Here is a 14,688-nt window from a genome sequence, read left to right as displayed (position 1 = left end):
TGCACATAAAATGTGCAAAGGTAATTTTAATGTGTAAAAACCGTGTCAGACTGTTGGAAAAGGCATTGGGCAGCACCTGATTTTCAGGGCATGGCTGTAAAAGCACCAGCAAGAGACACTGGGGTCAGCCTCACATCAACCATGAGTCAGCTCCTGCCAGGACTCCCAGGGTCCAGGAGTGGGTCTGGATTAATTAGGTTTGCTGAGACACAGATCTAATTAGCCCGTGCACGATGTGGACACAGCTTCAGGAGACTGAAGCCAACACGGTGAAAAATTTGGGTTGGACTTCACGGGTCTGTGTTGGTGTTAAAAGGTCAACGATGGCCAATCCCAGCGGGTGGTGAAGAGGAGAAGTGGCCCCACAACAACGAATTCTGCAGGTAGGAAACTGCAGTTCTGGACATTGGAATTCCTGCAGCCTCTCCCCTCCTTCCCCCTCACCTCCCTGGCTGCTCCTGCTGCTCGGGTGAGGCTGAGCTGCTTGGCTGGACACATGAAAGCTTCATTTGCATGCCTGCAGCAGCTGGAGTGGAATTAATATTGGGCTCATTATCTCCGCTTAGGATGGAGAAGCCCCCGAGTTTGCAGTGCATACTGATGCAAGAGAGAGAGGGGGGAAAGGCAGAAGAAGCTGCTGTGCTCACAGGGCAAAGAGCTGAGAAAATCCCAGAAAGGAGAGAGTTAACCTGGAGTAATCCCCTGGAAGTTAATGGCACCTAATGCCATTTATTAAAGGAAGGTGTTGGAGCACACAGCCCACGCCACACTGCTTTTAATTAAAAGGTGGAAGAAAAGTGAAATCATTTATCCAAATCACCCTGCTTCAAGTTAGGGCCTAGTTTTGAAATATCCATTTCCATACATCCACAGCTGGGCATTAGCAATTCCAAGATTTAAAAATTCAAGAGACTATTAAAACAAGGATTTATTGGCTGCTGCTGTTTAATCAGGATTCAGCTGTGACAAACCTCTGTCCTGCAGCCACCCAGAGCCAGCTCACCGTCCTGGGGCAGGCCTTGAGGGACAGCAGGGAGTTTGGATATCCAGAAAGTGATGGAAAATCAGGAAACCTCCCCACAAAGTCAGGGAGGGGATCGTGGCCCTGTGCCCTGCTCAGGTGAGACCTCACCGGCAGAGCTGCCCCAGCAGGGCCCAGAGGAGGCACCAGGATGAGCAGAGCGATGGAGCAGCTCTGCTGGGAGAAAAGGCCAGGAAAATTGGGATTGTTCTGATTCCTTGGGATTTGAGCTTTTATATTTTCATCTATCTGTAATCCTGCAGTTCTTTAGTGTGTAGCTCTGAGCTCCATGCTCAGTGTGAGCTGCTGCTTCCCCATTTGGGGCAGACACAGCAATTCCTCTCCAGGCCTGGGGACCAAGGACACCTCACGGCCTCAGGGCCCAGAGATGGGAACAAAAGTTTCAACCCCAGTTGCTGCTGGGGGCAGCAAACTTGGGTCAATGGCTTCATTATCTGAAGCTGTAATTGGAAAATTAACCCCAAAATGCAAATGAACCAAACTTACAAAAGTGTGAAACCTATGAGTCCATTTTGGGTGCAGCCCCTGGGGGGCTTTGTCTGCCCTAAATGTACCTGAAGGCCCTTCAATAAATAGAAATGCTTTTCATTCCCTTCATTTTGTCTGACTCTGTTTTTAGGTAGTCCCAAAAGACATCAGTTGAGCCTGGAGAAGAAAAGCTTCCAGGTGACCAAACTGTGACCTTCCAAGGAGAGAGACTTTGGACAGGGGTCTGGAGGGACAGGACACAGGGAATGGCTTCAAACTACAAGAGGGCAAGGATGGATGGGATTTTGGGAAGGAATTCCTCCCTGGGAGGGTGGGGAGGGGCTGGGATAGGATTCCCAGAGCAGCTGGGGCTGCCCCTGGATCCCTGGAAGTGTCCCAGACCAGGCTGGAGCAGTTTGCGACAGTGGAAGGATGGAGGAGAGTCTCTACAGTCCCTCCCAACCCAATCCAATCTGCAATTCTCAGATAAGAGACAGGAGGGGAGGGATTTGCTCACAGAACACCCAGGCCAGTCCCTCCCTCATTCCCATGGATCCAGCCCAATCCCATCAGCATGCTGTGAAACATGGAACAAAACAGGATTTAAACCTGGCTCCACAATGGAGAACTGGACCAATTGTTTAATGATTGATGAGGGAAATGTCAGATGAATTATTTGCCAAATGATACTGGTCCATCTGCTGCAGAATTTTGCATGCAATGACAGAAAGAAATTAATTATGTCTCCTTCAGAGATAGAAACATTCCAAACTGTGAGCCTCAGCTCTCCTCATAAACAGGTCCAGCATCATTATCTCCATCATCCAAGTAGGAAAACGGGAGCATCATTGGAAGGGGAGTCACCAGCTTGAACTTCAGGGAGGTGAGGAGCCTAAATCCAAAACTCGCTCCTTGCCCAGAGGCTGCGAGTCACAGAGGGACCTCCCAGTCTCCAGGTGAGTGTCCCTGAGATTCAGACATTGGAGTGCCCCAAAGTTGCCTGGACACCAGGCAGGACCAGCAGGATCTGGGGCTGGCTGTCCCCTCCCTCCCTCCCCTACAGCTCCGCCTTGTCCCCTGATTTTTCATGCAACTCCAGTGGCCTCAATTCCCAATTCCACCGGTGTGTTACATCAAAGGCAGTGGGATTTAACACCATTCAGATTTCAGGAACATTGGAAATGCAGCATTTAATACTCTTTTGCCTCAAAGTTAACTCCTTGCTCACCCCCATCTCCTTTGAGAGGATTCCAAGCACACGAAGATTTCCACTACATTTCACAGCACGTTCCCCAAACATATGGATCTTCCAATCCCTTCAGCTATTGGGATTTCTCAAAAGAAGAATGTTTTGACATTAGGAAAAGAAAAAAAACCGTCTTGCAACAGGAGGAGCATCCCTGTGGCACAGGGTGTCACACTCTGGATGGTGCCACATATTGACAGTAACTGAGAGGTGCCAAGAGGTGAAATATAAACATTTAACCTCTTTTTGGTTTAGTTTGGGAATGACAATTTCATCCTGAGCCACATTCTGCCCTGATTTTCAGTTCAAACCACATTTTACCCCTGACATTTCACACCAGAAGGGATCTCCTCATCTCTGTGCTACACTTGGGTTTAGAGATCTTTACAATCAGGTTCCTCCAGGCTGCCTCAGCGAAATTTCTTTGCTGTATTTCACATTTCTACACAAATAAAACCCCCAAAGCAGCAACTTGACCTATTATAACCCAGCTCCACTCACTCCTCATTTTTAATTCATCTTTCTCCTTTGACTCCAGAAGACAATCCTTCTTTACAGGCCATGAAAAATTCAGGAGATGTAGAAAGGGAGATTGAGAGCAGCCCAGTAAAGAACGATTTGGCAGAGGCAGGGTTTAGTCCAGGATTGAGGATGTCACCGGGCAGGTCGACAAGTGCTAAGTCAGGCGAGTGTAAATCACTGGAGAGAGGAGATTTCAGATCTGCAAATCTGTTGATTTGCAGCTCCTGGGAGGGGGCTGGGGCAGCTCCAGGTGCAGGGGAAAGCTGGGAATTGCTGGGATGGGTGTTCTGAAGGGAGAAAATCAACTTGATCATCCCTGCCAGCCCTCCTGTGGGTGCTCTCTGGAGGAAGAGAAGTGCTCTAAAACAGCTGCAAGCTGGGCCTTCTAAGCCTGCTCAGAGGCTTAAGGCTAAGAATGCTTTGGGTTTTGATTAAGTCTGTCCCAAAAACCTTTTAAAAAAATGATGGAACTAATGAACATTTAGAAAACAATAGAAATTTGTTTCCAATTGTACAGGCATGGCCTGAGCTCTGGGTTTATTCTGAACCCAGACAAAAAAAAAAAAATCAGATGAATTAATGTGATGATTAAGATCAGATGAAATAAATCTCATGCACTGAAGATGAAGAGGTCAGAAAAAGGGTGATTCAAGAATTTATGGAAGGAAAGGTCTGGAAAGGTTTCTACTTCACCAGGAGTAAAGCTGAACCCTTAAACCCTCAGACTAAACACCAGAGTTTGTCCTGCTGAGGCAGCCCCTTATCAGCACACCTAAAGAATACAGAAAGGATACTGACAGAAGGCTAAAAAGATAATAATGAAAACTAGTGACTGTCTCCAGGGTCCTGACACAACTTGGCACTGATTGGCCAATAAATCAAAATAGTTCACATGAAACCAATGAAACAATCACCTGTGGGTAAACAATCTCCAAACACATTCCAAAGCAGCAAAACATAGGAGAAGCAAATCAGATAATTATTGTTTTCCTTTTTCTCTGAGGTTTCTCCGCTTCCTAGGAGAAAAATCCTGGGTGAAGGGATTTTTCCACAAAATGTGAATGCCACACCAGCCTTGGTGCACGGAGGTGGATTTGGGCTTGGTTTTGTTGAGTGGAGAAAGTGATAAGGAAAGAGGGAAAGAGAGGAAGGGCAGCAAGGAGGGAAGAATGGCACGGTGTGGTCCTGAAATATTGAATCCAGGAGCTGTAGCAGCACTGACAAAATCCTGCTTTTGTCAACTTAGCTCACATCATCTGAGCAGCTCGGGGAGCGGCGCCAGCACGGAAACTTTGGCTGGCATATGCTGAGGTTCTACAGGGAGGAGCTGCCAGCACAGCTTTGCAGAAATAATTACCAAAGCAAAGGAGGAGGCTGTGCTGCCCTTCAGCTCCTTCAGGGAGAGCTCACACGTGCCCTCCCTGCTCCCTTCCCCATCACCAAACACAGTCCTGCAGCCAGGCAAAGCTGGAGAAGTTTGGGGTTTCCATCTGATTTCTGGGATCTTGCAGCGATGCCCAGGGATTGCAGAGCACTGAGAGAACCTCAGGCACCTCCCAGTCTCCAGCAGGAGCTGAGCATCACTAAAACCTTTTCCAGGTGAGTAACTTGATGAGGAAATCTGGTTCCTTCCACCACCCTTGTCCTCAGAGCAAGCAGGGGCACATGGGGCAGTCCCCTTCTTAATAACACCCAAATTATTGCCTCTCCCCATCCTGCAAGCCTGTTGGAATAATTACATTTTGAAATATATTTAATAACACATAACCCTCAAAACCAAGATAGGATGATTGCTACATTCTTATCTATTTTTTTTCCCCCAGAAATCACACAAATCTGTGTGTCAGTGCAGGGCATTCCAGCAGCTGGAAGAGCTGGATGAGGTGCTGAGTGTGAGAGGTGCTGCACGTAAAGCAAACCCCGCTTGATTTTCAGAGCAGGGCACAGGCGAGCAGAGCTCTTTGTTTTTGAGCTAATCCTGTTGCTGGTAATAGGATTAGCAGCAAGAACAGATGCAGAGCAATTCCTGGTGTCTCTCCCAGCCCCAGAGCTGCTCCTGGGCAGTGCCAAGCAGGTTCGTGGATGTCTGCAGGTACCTGCAGCACAAAGCAGCTCTCTGCTTGCAGTGCCCACCCTGCTCCCAGCACGTTTCCAGCTGGAAATTTTTTTCCCATGGGTTAAAATCAAAGGCACAGGTGTCTTTGGCTCCCTGCCAGGGTCTTGAGCCATCCAGGGCAGCCAGAGGAATGTCCTGAGTTCCGACACGGGGACAAAGCAGCTGCAGGCATTGTCACATGAAAATGGCAGAAGCATTTTCTGCCATTTCTGGCTGAAATGTTCCATAAGAAATGCTTTTTTTTTTTTTTTTTTTTTTTTTTTTTTGAGAAAGGAAGCATATTGTTAAGGTATTTTTGGCCTGTCATGCTGGAGATAATGATACCTCTGCAGGCTGCTTAGCCCTGCAGACAGGCACATTTCCATTAGGGCAGGTTTAACTACAGCACCTTTGCACCCTGGCTGCAGCTGCTCCCAAAACCCGCCTGCTCCAGGAGGATGTGTCCACCAGCAGCGCTCCCAAGTGCATTTCCAGGAGCCCACAGCCACCGAGAGCAGAAACCACGAGTTTCAGAGATCTGGTTTTGCCTCCTGCACAGCCACAGGAGTGGAGACCTGCCCAGCTCTCCCCTACAAGCCCCCGCTGCTCTGCTGTTGATTTAATCACCATTTAATTACCTGAACCCAGCCCATGCTGAGTGCACAGGGCTTGAATCAGGAAACGCAGCAGGGCCAAAGCAGGAGCTGACTCCAGAGGGGCTGCAGAGGCACCAAGAGCTTTGCCTGGACTTTTGTGGCATCAGAAATCCTGGCCCTGGCACAGGAAGGGGTCCCTGAGCTCCACAAGTGTCCCCCCACTCAGGTCAGACTCCATCTCTCCTCATCCAGAACAAGATCCCATGGGCCAAATTCCCTGTCCAAGGAGTTTGGGATGGCTGCAGTGCCCACACCAGCTTTGTACCCTCAGGACCAGTGCCAGGCTACCTCAAACACATTCCAGGTGTGGAAAACACCAATCGCTCATTTTAAAAATTTTAAAAGTTTAATAGTAATAAAATGGTTGTAAAAATAGTAATACAGATTAGAGCAATAAGAATTTGGACAATCAGAGTTTGGACAATAAAGAACAATAAAAGCAAAGAATAAGAATGTTTGGATGCTTTCCTCAAAAAAACTTCCTGTGCCACTAAAACCACTAAAAGGAAGGAGCACAGAGCTGGAAGAATTTCCCTTGGATAATCCACATTCTGATAAAAAGTATCCTTCCAGTTTTGCCATCAGCCAGGAAGAGGGTGCAGAAAGAAACATTAATTTTTGTTCTTTAATTGAATCTCCCATTTCACACCCCGGTGCCTGAGGAGGGTGAGGCAGCCAGACACGCTGTCAATAAGTGGAAATTGAGGTCAAGTTATCTCACAGGGAATTTGAGTTTTCATAGACAAATCCTGTAAATTGGAATCACAAACTCAAGCTATTATCCCCATTTTCACAGGAGAAGTAATAAATAATATTTGGTGTTTCCAGCATGCTCCTCAGCGAGCAAGCTCTGTGACACATTCAATGAATTTTAATTAATTAATCCTTGCATGGGCAGAGTGTTACACACATTTTATGACTTCAGTCAGATTGACCATTGCTAATTACATTAAAGAACCTCCAGAGGAGCTCTCTGAAATCCAAGGCCAGGGCTGTGCACAGGGCAATAAGTGACAGACCTTAAAGAACCTGGAATTTAAACGCAAATAAAGAGAAAGAAAAGATAACTTCCCTCCCCAGTATTGCCCTCTTCTGGAGATGGAGAACTGATCCTATAAAATCATGGAATCAATGGGGTTGGAAAAGACCTCCAAGGAGAAGATTTGACCAGATCCCACCTAAACTGAACCACATCCACTCATTTTTTAACATCTCCAGGACCTGGGACTCCACCTCTGGCCTGGGCAGCACCTTCCAATGAAGAAATTTTCCCTAAAATCCAACCTGAACTTGCGTTGGTATAACTTGAGGCCCTCCCCTCGTCCTAGAGGAGAAAAGATGCCAAGATTCTGGAAAAAAACCATAAATTTTCATGCAAAGAGCATAAATTTGAGTTTCTAGCTTAGCGTTTAGGATTGTAACTGCTCAGAACCCCAAATGTGCTCAGCAAACACCAAATTCCATCAACACCAAGGGCTTGCCAGTCCTGGAAAACGAGGCCATGCTTTCCAGCCTTCCTGTGGGAGGTTTCATTTTTCCATTTTCCCCACCCAAACAGCGTCTCCGAGTCCAGGCACTGACAGTGGGGAAGGTTTGGAGGGACAGCGCTGATCCCCCACCTCTCTTGCCCCAGCCTCAGCCTCCAAAGATGGATTTAATGCCTCTTATTTCAGATTTTCCAACCCTCTGGAGCTGCTCAGATGGAGCCAGCAATCACACACTTCAAACTCACCACGACCCAAAGTGAGGAGCACACAACACGCCATGGAGAATTTTCATTTGTGAAGCTCTGGCACAGCCTGGTCATTCCCCTCCTGTGGAGCCCTCTTTAAAATTCCAGCAATTTTGTTTAAAAGCACCAGCTTTGTGGGGAGTTGGCTTCTTCTGCACTGGGATTCTTTGATTCAGAGCTGTGTGCTATTCTCTGGAGGAATGCCACACGTGTTCATTTTTCAGTCATTAATTCCTGCTAAAACAGTTCAATCTCTGCAAGATCAAAGGTAATTTTGCTATTTAGGTCAGCCATATTTTTTTCCCCAAATGAACCAAATGAAAAGTTTATGCGCAGCGCTATTTAAAAATAATAATTAAAAAAATATATAAATTAAGTATTTCAGGATGTTTGCATGCTCTGCAATGAAAAAATGAGCAAAAATATCATTTATTATAAAACTTGTTGGAGTAAGAAGAATCCCAAGAAGGCACAACTCAAAAGCAAAGTAGAGGGGGAATGGTTTCCCATGGCCAAAGGGCAGGGATGGATGGGATTTTGGGAAGGAATTCCTGGCTGGGTGGGTCAGGAGGGGCTGGGATGAATTCCCAGAGCAGCTGTGGCTGCCCCTGGCTCCCTGGCAGTGCCCAAGGCCAGGTTGGAGCAGCCTGGGACAGTGGGAGGTGTCCCTGCCATGGCAAGGGTGGCACTGGGTGGGATTTAAGGTCCCTCCCAACCCAAACCAGTTCATGGTTCCATGAATTCCATGAATATTTCTACTTCCTTTCTGCCCCCCCAGATCACCCCTTCAACTCTCTCTCTCTACCCTCAGAGTCCCCAAACCCAGGTTCCACCAGGATCCCCTTCCGTGTTTTCCCATTTTACAGCCAGTTGTCGTCAATACGCATCAAACCCAACTTTTAACCACAGCTTTTCTTTAATATTTTACAAGCAGCAGATTTACAAATTATTCCATAAAAGTTCTGCTGGATGGGCTTTCTGATGTTGTAATGCTGTCAATTTGTCATCTTGTAAAATTAATTAAAGGGAGCTCAATGCTATGGACTTTTTAATAAAAAAACCCAAACAACCAACCAAACCAGGCGTGCATTTTCCCAGGGATTTCACATTCTGTGTCTACATCTCCAAAAAAATGGGAATATGGGGGATGGATGTGGATGAGGGGATTGAACTGGGAGATGTGTAGGGCCCCTTCCAAACCAAACTGTTTCGTGATTTTATGCAACAGGGAAGGGGAAGGGGAAGGGGAAGGGGAAGGGGAAGGGGAAGGGGAAGGGGAAGGGGAAGGGGAAGGGGAAGGGGAAGGGGAAGGGGAAGGGGAAGGGGAAGGCTGCTGTCTACAGGCCTGGTCCCAAGTATTTCATTACAGCTCATGAACAAAAAATCAGTTTGATCCCCTACCATTTCTCCTCCCCCAGCACGAATATTTTTTTCCCAAGGATTCTCACCGCTTTGCGTTATTTTAATTACGGGCAATTCTCCTGTTGTCATTGCAGGAAGGAAAAGGCAATGAGTGTTCACAGCATTAGAAAAGGGAGATAATTTCTTTATTTTTATATAGACATCAACAGCCAAATGATTGTGCTTAGTAAACAGTGCTACAGAAATGCTTTTAGGAGTGGAAAAGACTCCAGACTTAATGAAAATATTTAATCTCCAACCCCAGGTGATAACACCAATGGCACTGCTTCCACTGAGCTGCAGACGAGGCAAAGTGCTGTAAGTGCATTGTGAGGATGGGAGGGGCTGGGATGGAATTCCCAGAGCAGCTGTGGCTGCCCCTGGATCCCTGAAAATGTCCCAGGCAAGGCTGGATGGGTCTTGGAGCACCCTGGAACAGGGGGATGTGTCCCTGTTCCATGGGGTTGGAACTGGATAATCTCAATGTCCCTTCCCACCCACCCCAATCCATGATTCCATGAAATATCCCAGGTTTGGTTCCAACACGGAGTTCACAAGCTTTTATCTCTTCCTGCTGCCAAGTTCTGCTTCGTTTGCTGGGTGAGGAGGGTTCCAGAAGGGCTCAGGGAAATCTGTGCTTTGGAAAGGCAGAGCCAGCAGCAGGCCCTGGGAAGGCTGTTTGTGTTTATTTATTAAAATACTCACATTTAAAAGGCACAAGCACCAAATGAGTGGCCCAAGGCTACAAATCCTGCAGGAAAGCCAGGACTTGCTGCCAGCCCTCCTGAAGCTTTCCCATTGCACAAGGCCCCTCTCCTTGCAGAGCCAAACTCCGTTCTTAAGGAAGGAAAAAGGCAGGAGTCTTCCTTGCAGGGGAACTGTAGGATGGATTCCAAAGTTGTAGCGCAGGAAGAACTTTCCATGAATACTGGAAGTCAGCTTGATATCCTGTAAAGCTTTTTTTGCTATCCTGAAAAATGCTGTTATGAGATTAGTTTTGGGAAGAGAAAAGGGAATTCCTTCCAGCAGGAGATGCTGACAGGGATTTAGGATTTTAGGAGGTGCTGACAGGGATTTAGGTGCTACTTGAGGTGACAGGAGTCACCAGGCAGGGCCTGACCCTATGCTGGGTGAAGCCTCCACTGACACCCAGGAGGAAAAGGAAAGGGAGCAGTGGTACAACGGGAATTGTTTCAATAACCTCACAGAATCATCAAATCATGGACTAACCTGAGCTGGGAGGGACCCCATGGATCTGTGATACACTCCTGCCCTGCACAGACACCCCAAAATCCCACCCTGAGCATCCCTGGTGTCCAAGCACTCCTGGAGCTCTGGCAGCCTTGGGGCAGTGCCCATTCCCTGGGCAGTGCCCAGCACCCTCTGGGGGCCCTGGCTGACTGGGGAGCTGGAATCTCAGAAGATCTGGGAGTGAGTCTCAGTTAAATTTACACCCTAAACCCCAGCATAGATAATTTATGGGCAGCTGACCATTATTATAATGTTCCAACAAGGCCTTGAGCCAAGCAAAGGCTCTGCCCTGTCGTGGATTTCCCAGTGTGTGACAAAGAGCCACAGGAACAGGGACTGGTACAAGGTGCAAGCACAGGGAAAAATGCCCCAGGTTGGTTTAATCAGCCCAGAGTTTGCTTTTCAAGGAATCCTGCAGATATTGGGGTAGGAAGGAACCTCAAATCCCATCCAGAGCCATGACAGGGATACCTCCCACTGTCCCTGGGGGCTCCAACCTGGTCTTGGACACTTCCAGGGATCCAGGGGCAGCCCCAGCTGCTCTGGGAATTCCATCCCAGCCCTTCCCAATATCCCGCCTAAATTTCCCCTCTTTCATTTTCACCTCGAGAAATCCTACCACCCCGTCCCGTGCCTGCTCAGTGGCCTCCCAGTTTGACCCAGTGCTGACCTGTTACTGGGAGCACTGGGAGGCCCTGCCTGGAGCTCCCTCCTTTCCTCCCCTGCCGGAGGAGCAGGAACAGTTAAAAGAGAGGAAGAAAAGCCCTGACAAGGCCGGGCTGCTGCAGCTTTAAGGGCTTTGGCACCGAGGCAGAGCTGAGGCTGCTGAGCCAAATCTCACACAAGCTCCTTTTATTCCGTGTGCTGCTGGCCGAGGGGGGAAGGAGACCAACTGTGGCAGAAACAACGTGTGACATGAACACAAAACAAATGCCCGAATTTCAGCTAAATTCCCCAAATTCAGGGGACTTCAGCGCAGAAGGTGGAGAGGGGAAAGAGAGGGACAAGAAGGGTTTGTGTGCCCCACAGGCAGAGAAAGGAGCTGAATGAGCAGATCCAGGGAATTCTGCTGGGGAACCCAGTGCAGAGCTCACTTCCATAAATGTGTACCCAGAGTAACTCCATTGCCAGGTGTGAAAAATGAATATTTTATGATTGGCTTTTTGCAAATATTAAAATGAATATTGTATGTGTTATGTTAGAAAGTCATGCTGTATTAATTTTATTAAGTAGTGTGTTAAATATAGTTTTAGGTTATGACATAATGTTAAAATAGAAACTATGCTATGTAAGATACTTTTTTTAAGAGAGGACTTGCACCGGGATAGCAGCCACAGGACGCCTGAATCTTTCAGAGAAAATGAATTTATTGCTCTTTTATCAAATTCTTCCCACCTCTAAAGAAGTTGACACTGACCAGACAGAATCCTTTATTTGAATGGAATTTATGCATCATGTATGAGGTGTATGAATATGCCACAAGCTATTGCTTTTAAGGGTTAATCCTCTGTTAATGTGGGTCCTTTTTTGGGCTTATTTTGCCCAGAAAAAGGTACCTGGACTGTCCTTAACTCTTTCTTTTTATTGTCTCATATTGTCATAATCCTAATTGTCCAAATTTTTATTACTCTAATTATACTACTATTTTAATAACTATTTTATTACTATTAAACTTTTAAAAATTTAAAAACAAGTGATTGGTGTTTTTCACACAGGGGAATTGAGAGTCTCCAACAAGCAGCAGACCCAAAGGAACAAATGGGCCAGTCACAATGGAGATGGCAACAAATCATGCAAATCCCTATTTTAGCCCCCAAAAAGGGCTAAAGATAATCTAATTTTGTGAATGTTGCCAACATTTACGTGCTTAATCTATTTTAAAAATCCAGCTGGGTTACTACAGATCCTTTGGCACGTGCTGGGGTGTTTTACTTAGAGATGATCATGGCTAAAAGCCTTATCAATAATTGATGGACTCAAAGGAATATAAAGCGTTCCACAGCCCCACTGCCTTTCCTCAGCCTGTTTTACCCACATGGGATGGACTTGGCTGTGACCAGGTCACATCAGCCTCACCATGATTTGTTTAGGTTGGAAAAGACCATTAAAACCGTTGAATTTTTTTCAGAAAGATGGCAAAAATTCTGGCAAGGCACAATGTGAGAAAAACTCACTTCACAGCCCAAAACCTCATTAATGTTGTGTTCCGAAAACCACCCAAACACAGGGCTTAGGTCAGCCTGAAAATCACCCAAACAGAGGGCTTAGGTCAACCTGAAGTGGAGCAAAAGGTGCTTCCCTGACCCCATTTGTACTTTATAACACTTTATAAAATATATTTTTTCAAACACCAAAGAATTTAGAAGTGAACCGTTTCAATGGCAGATCAACCTTTTCTCCTGCTTATCTTTCTCAAACCCAGATTTTAAGATAAAACCTCTCAGGGTATTCAGAACAGCTGGAAAAGGTATTGACATCGTGTCAGAGAAATGAAAAGTACATTTCTGTAATCTCTGAAGCTGCTGATCATTACAGACTTGTCATCTTATTACAAACCCAAATCAATGCTGGGGTTTTTTTTTTGCTTTTACAGCATAATCTGTACTGAAGAAGAATTCCACTGATTGCTTTGTCAATGACTGATATGGAACCAGACAGGGACAGGAATCAGCTCCCCCTTTCCCCTCCAAAATCTGCCACACCCCCAGATCTGATATTAAATTCTTTGTCTCCAGACTCCCTGGATGGCAAGGACGAGCTCAAACAGCAACTCAGGAATAAAAGCAATTTTTTGGTTTGGTATAAAACAAACAGGGATCTTTCTATGGATTTCCTTCTATGGATTTCCATGACAGTCTGTATTTTCAGCTTTGAGAAATTATCTCCATCACACTCAATTCAATGGGATACATGAGGAGAAAAATGTTTCAAGTGCTAAGTATAAAAAATCCTTTTGCCGCTGGAGAAATGTCCTTCAGTACAAACCTGGGTCAGACTTTAAACTTGAGGCATCTGGAATAGATCGCCAAAGTGCAGCACTGTCAGTAAAAATCAATGAAAGTCAGCAAAGCCCTCAAAATTCACAGCCACAACCACAGCACTTACACCACGACTTCAGGAATATCTGTGTGAGCACACCCAGCCTGTGTGAGAAGGGAGAGGAACATCAGGAATTCTCAGGGCTGCCACTTGTTAAAAAAAATAGAGAAAAGACATGACGAGATACCCACAGGCCAAAAAATAGAGAGTTAATAACAAAACACCATTGTAGGGGTGCACTGGGTTAAAAGATTAGGTTTTCCCTCAGGTGATACTGGAACCCATCACCTCCCCTCAGTCCTGTGCACATCCTTGGGTTGTCTCACCTGGCACAGGATCAGGAACTGCTCTGTTTGGAATCCAAGCTGTGAGAAATGATGCTCACTTCCAAAAAATGTTAGCAGAGGATCTTTCCCACCATGTGCTCATCCACACAATGGATATTTTACTTTTTAACCCTTTAACCCCTGTAAATTTCTGTCCTTTGACTCCTCCTCCCCTGCCCAGTGGTGGAGGTCACTTCATTAAACCTTGATTGGAGGCCAGGTGTTGCCATGGTAACGAGCCAGCCCTCCCAAATGTCCCAAACCCAGGCCACCCCATAATAATAACACAAGAGGGGGGTAAAACACAACTATAAATATGTAAAACTTCACATAACATATCCATAATATTTGCCTTTTAATTGTGAGATCAACCAGTGCATTACTCATCTATCACAAAGCTGATTTATATTTAAATTTCTAATTGATAAATGAAAAAAAAATAGCAAAAATCACCTGCTTGTGTTCTAGAGGTCAGATCCTGCACTTGAAAAGGACAGCAAAGAGAAAAAGCCTCCAGTTTCCCATCCTGATGTTGGGAAGGAGCAGCAGTGACCTTCTGCAACGATTTCCATCCGAGCAGAATCCTTCTGCAGGCACGAGACCCCCGGGGTTGACATAAATACAGCAGTCAGAAAGGATCATAATTATTGCTGGCTTTTAATGATTTTAATAAGCTGGGAGAATGAAAGGCAGGTTAACCATTCATCTGTACCTGACAGATTTCATTAAAAGCTCTCCGTGCTGAAAGGTCTCGTTTGACACATTTTGTCTGCAGGTCAGAACGCAGCCCTTCCATCTTTCCAGCTGCAATCACGTTGCATTTGCAGGATCTCTGCTCTCCATAACAAAGGAAGGTTTTAAGAGGCAAACGCTGCCTGACAAATGAGCTTTAACCCAGGCATTATCCCTG

The sequence above is a fragment of the Passer domesticus genome, chromosome 28, assembly GCF_036417665.1.
Source record: "Passer domesticus isolate bPasDom1 chromosome 28, bPasDom1.hap1, whole genome shotgun sequence".
Taxonomy (NCBI): domain Eukaryota; kingdom Metazoa; phylum Chordata; class Aves; order Passeriformes; family Passeridae; genus Passer; species Passer domesticus.
This window is presented reverse-complemented; position numbering follows the sequence as displayed.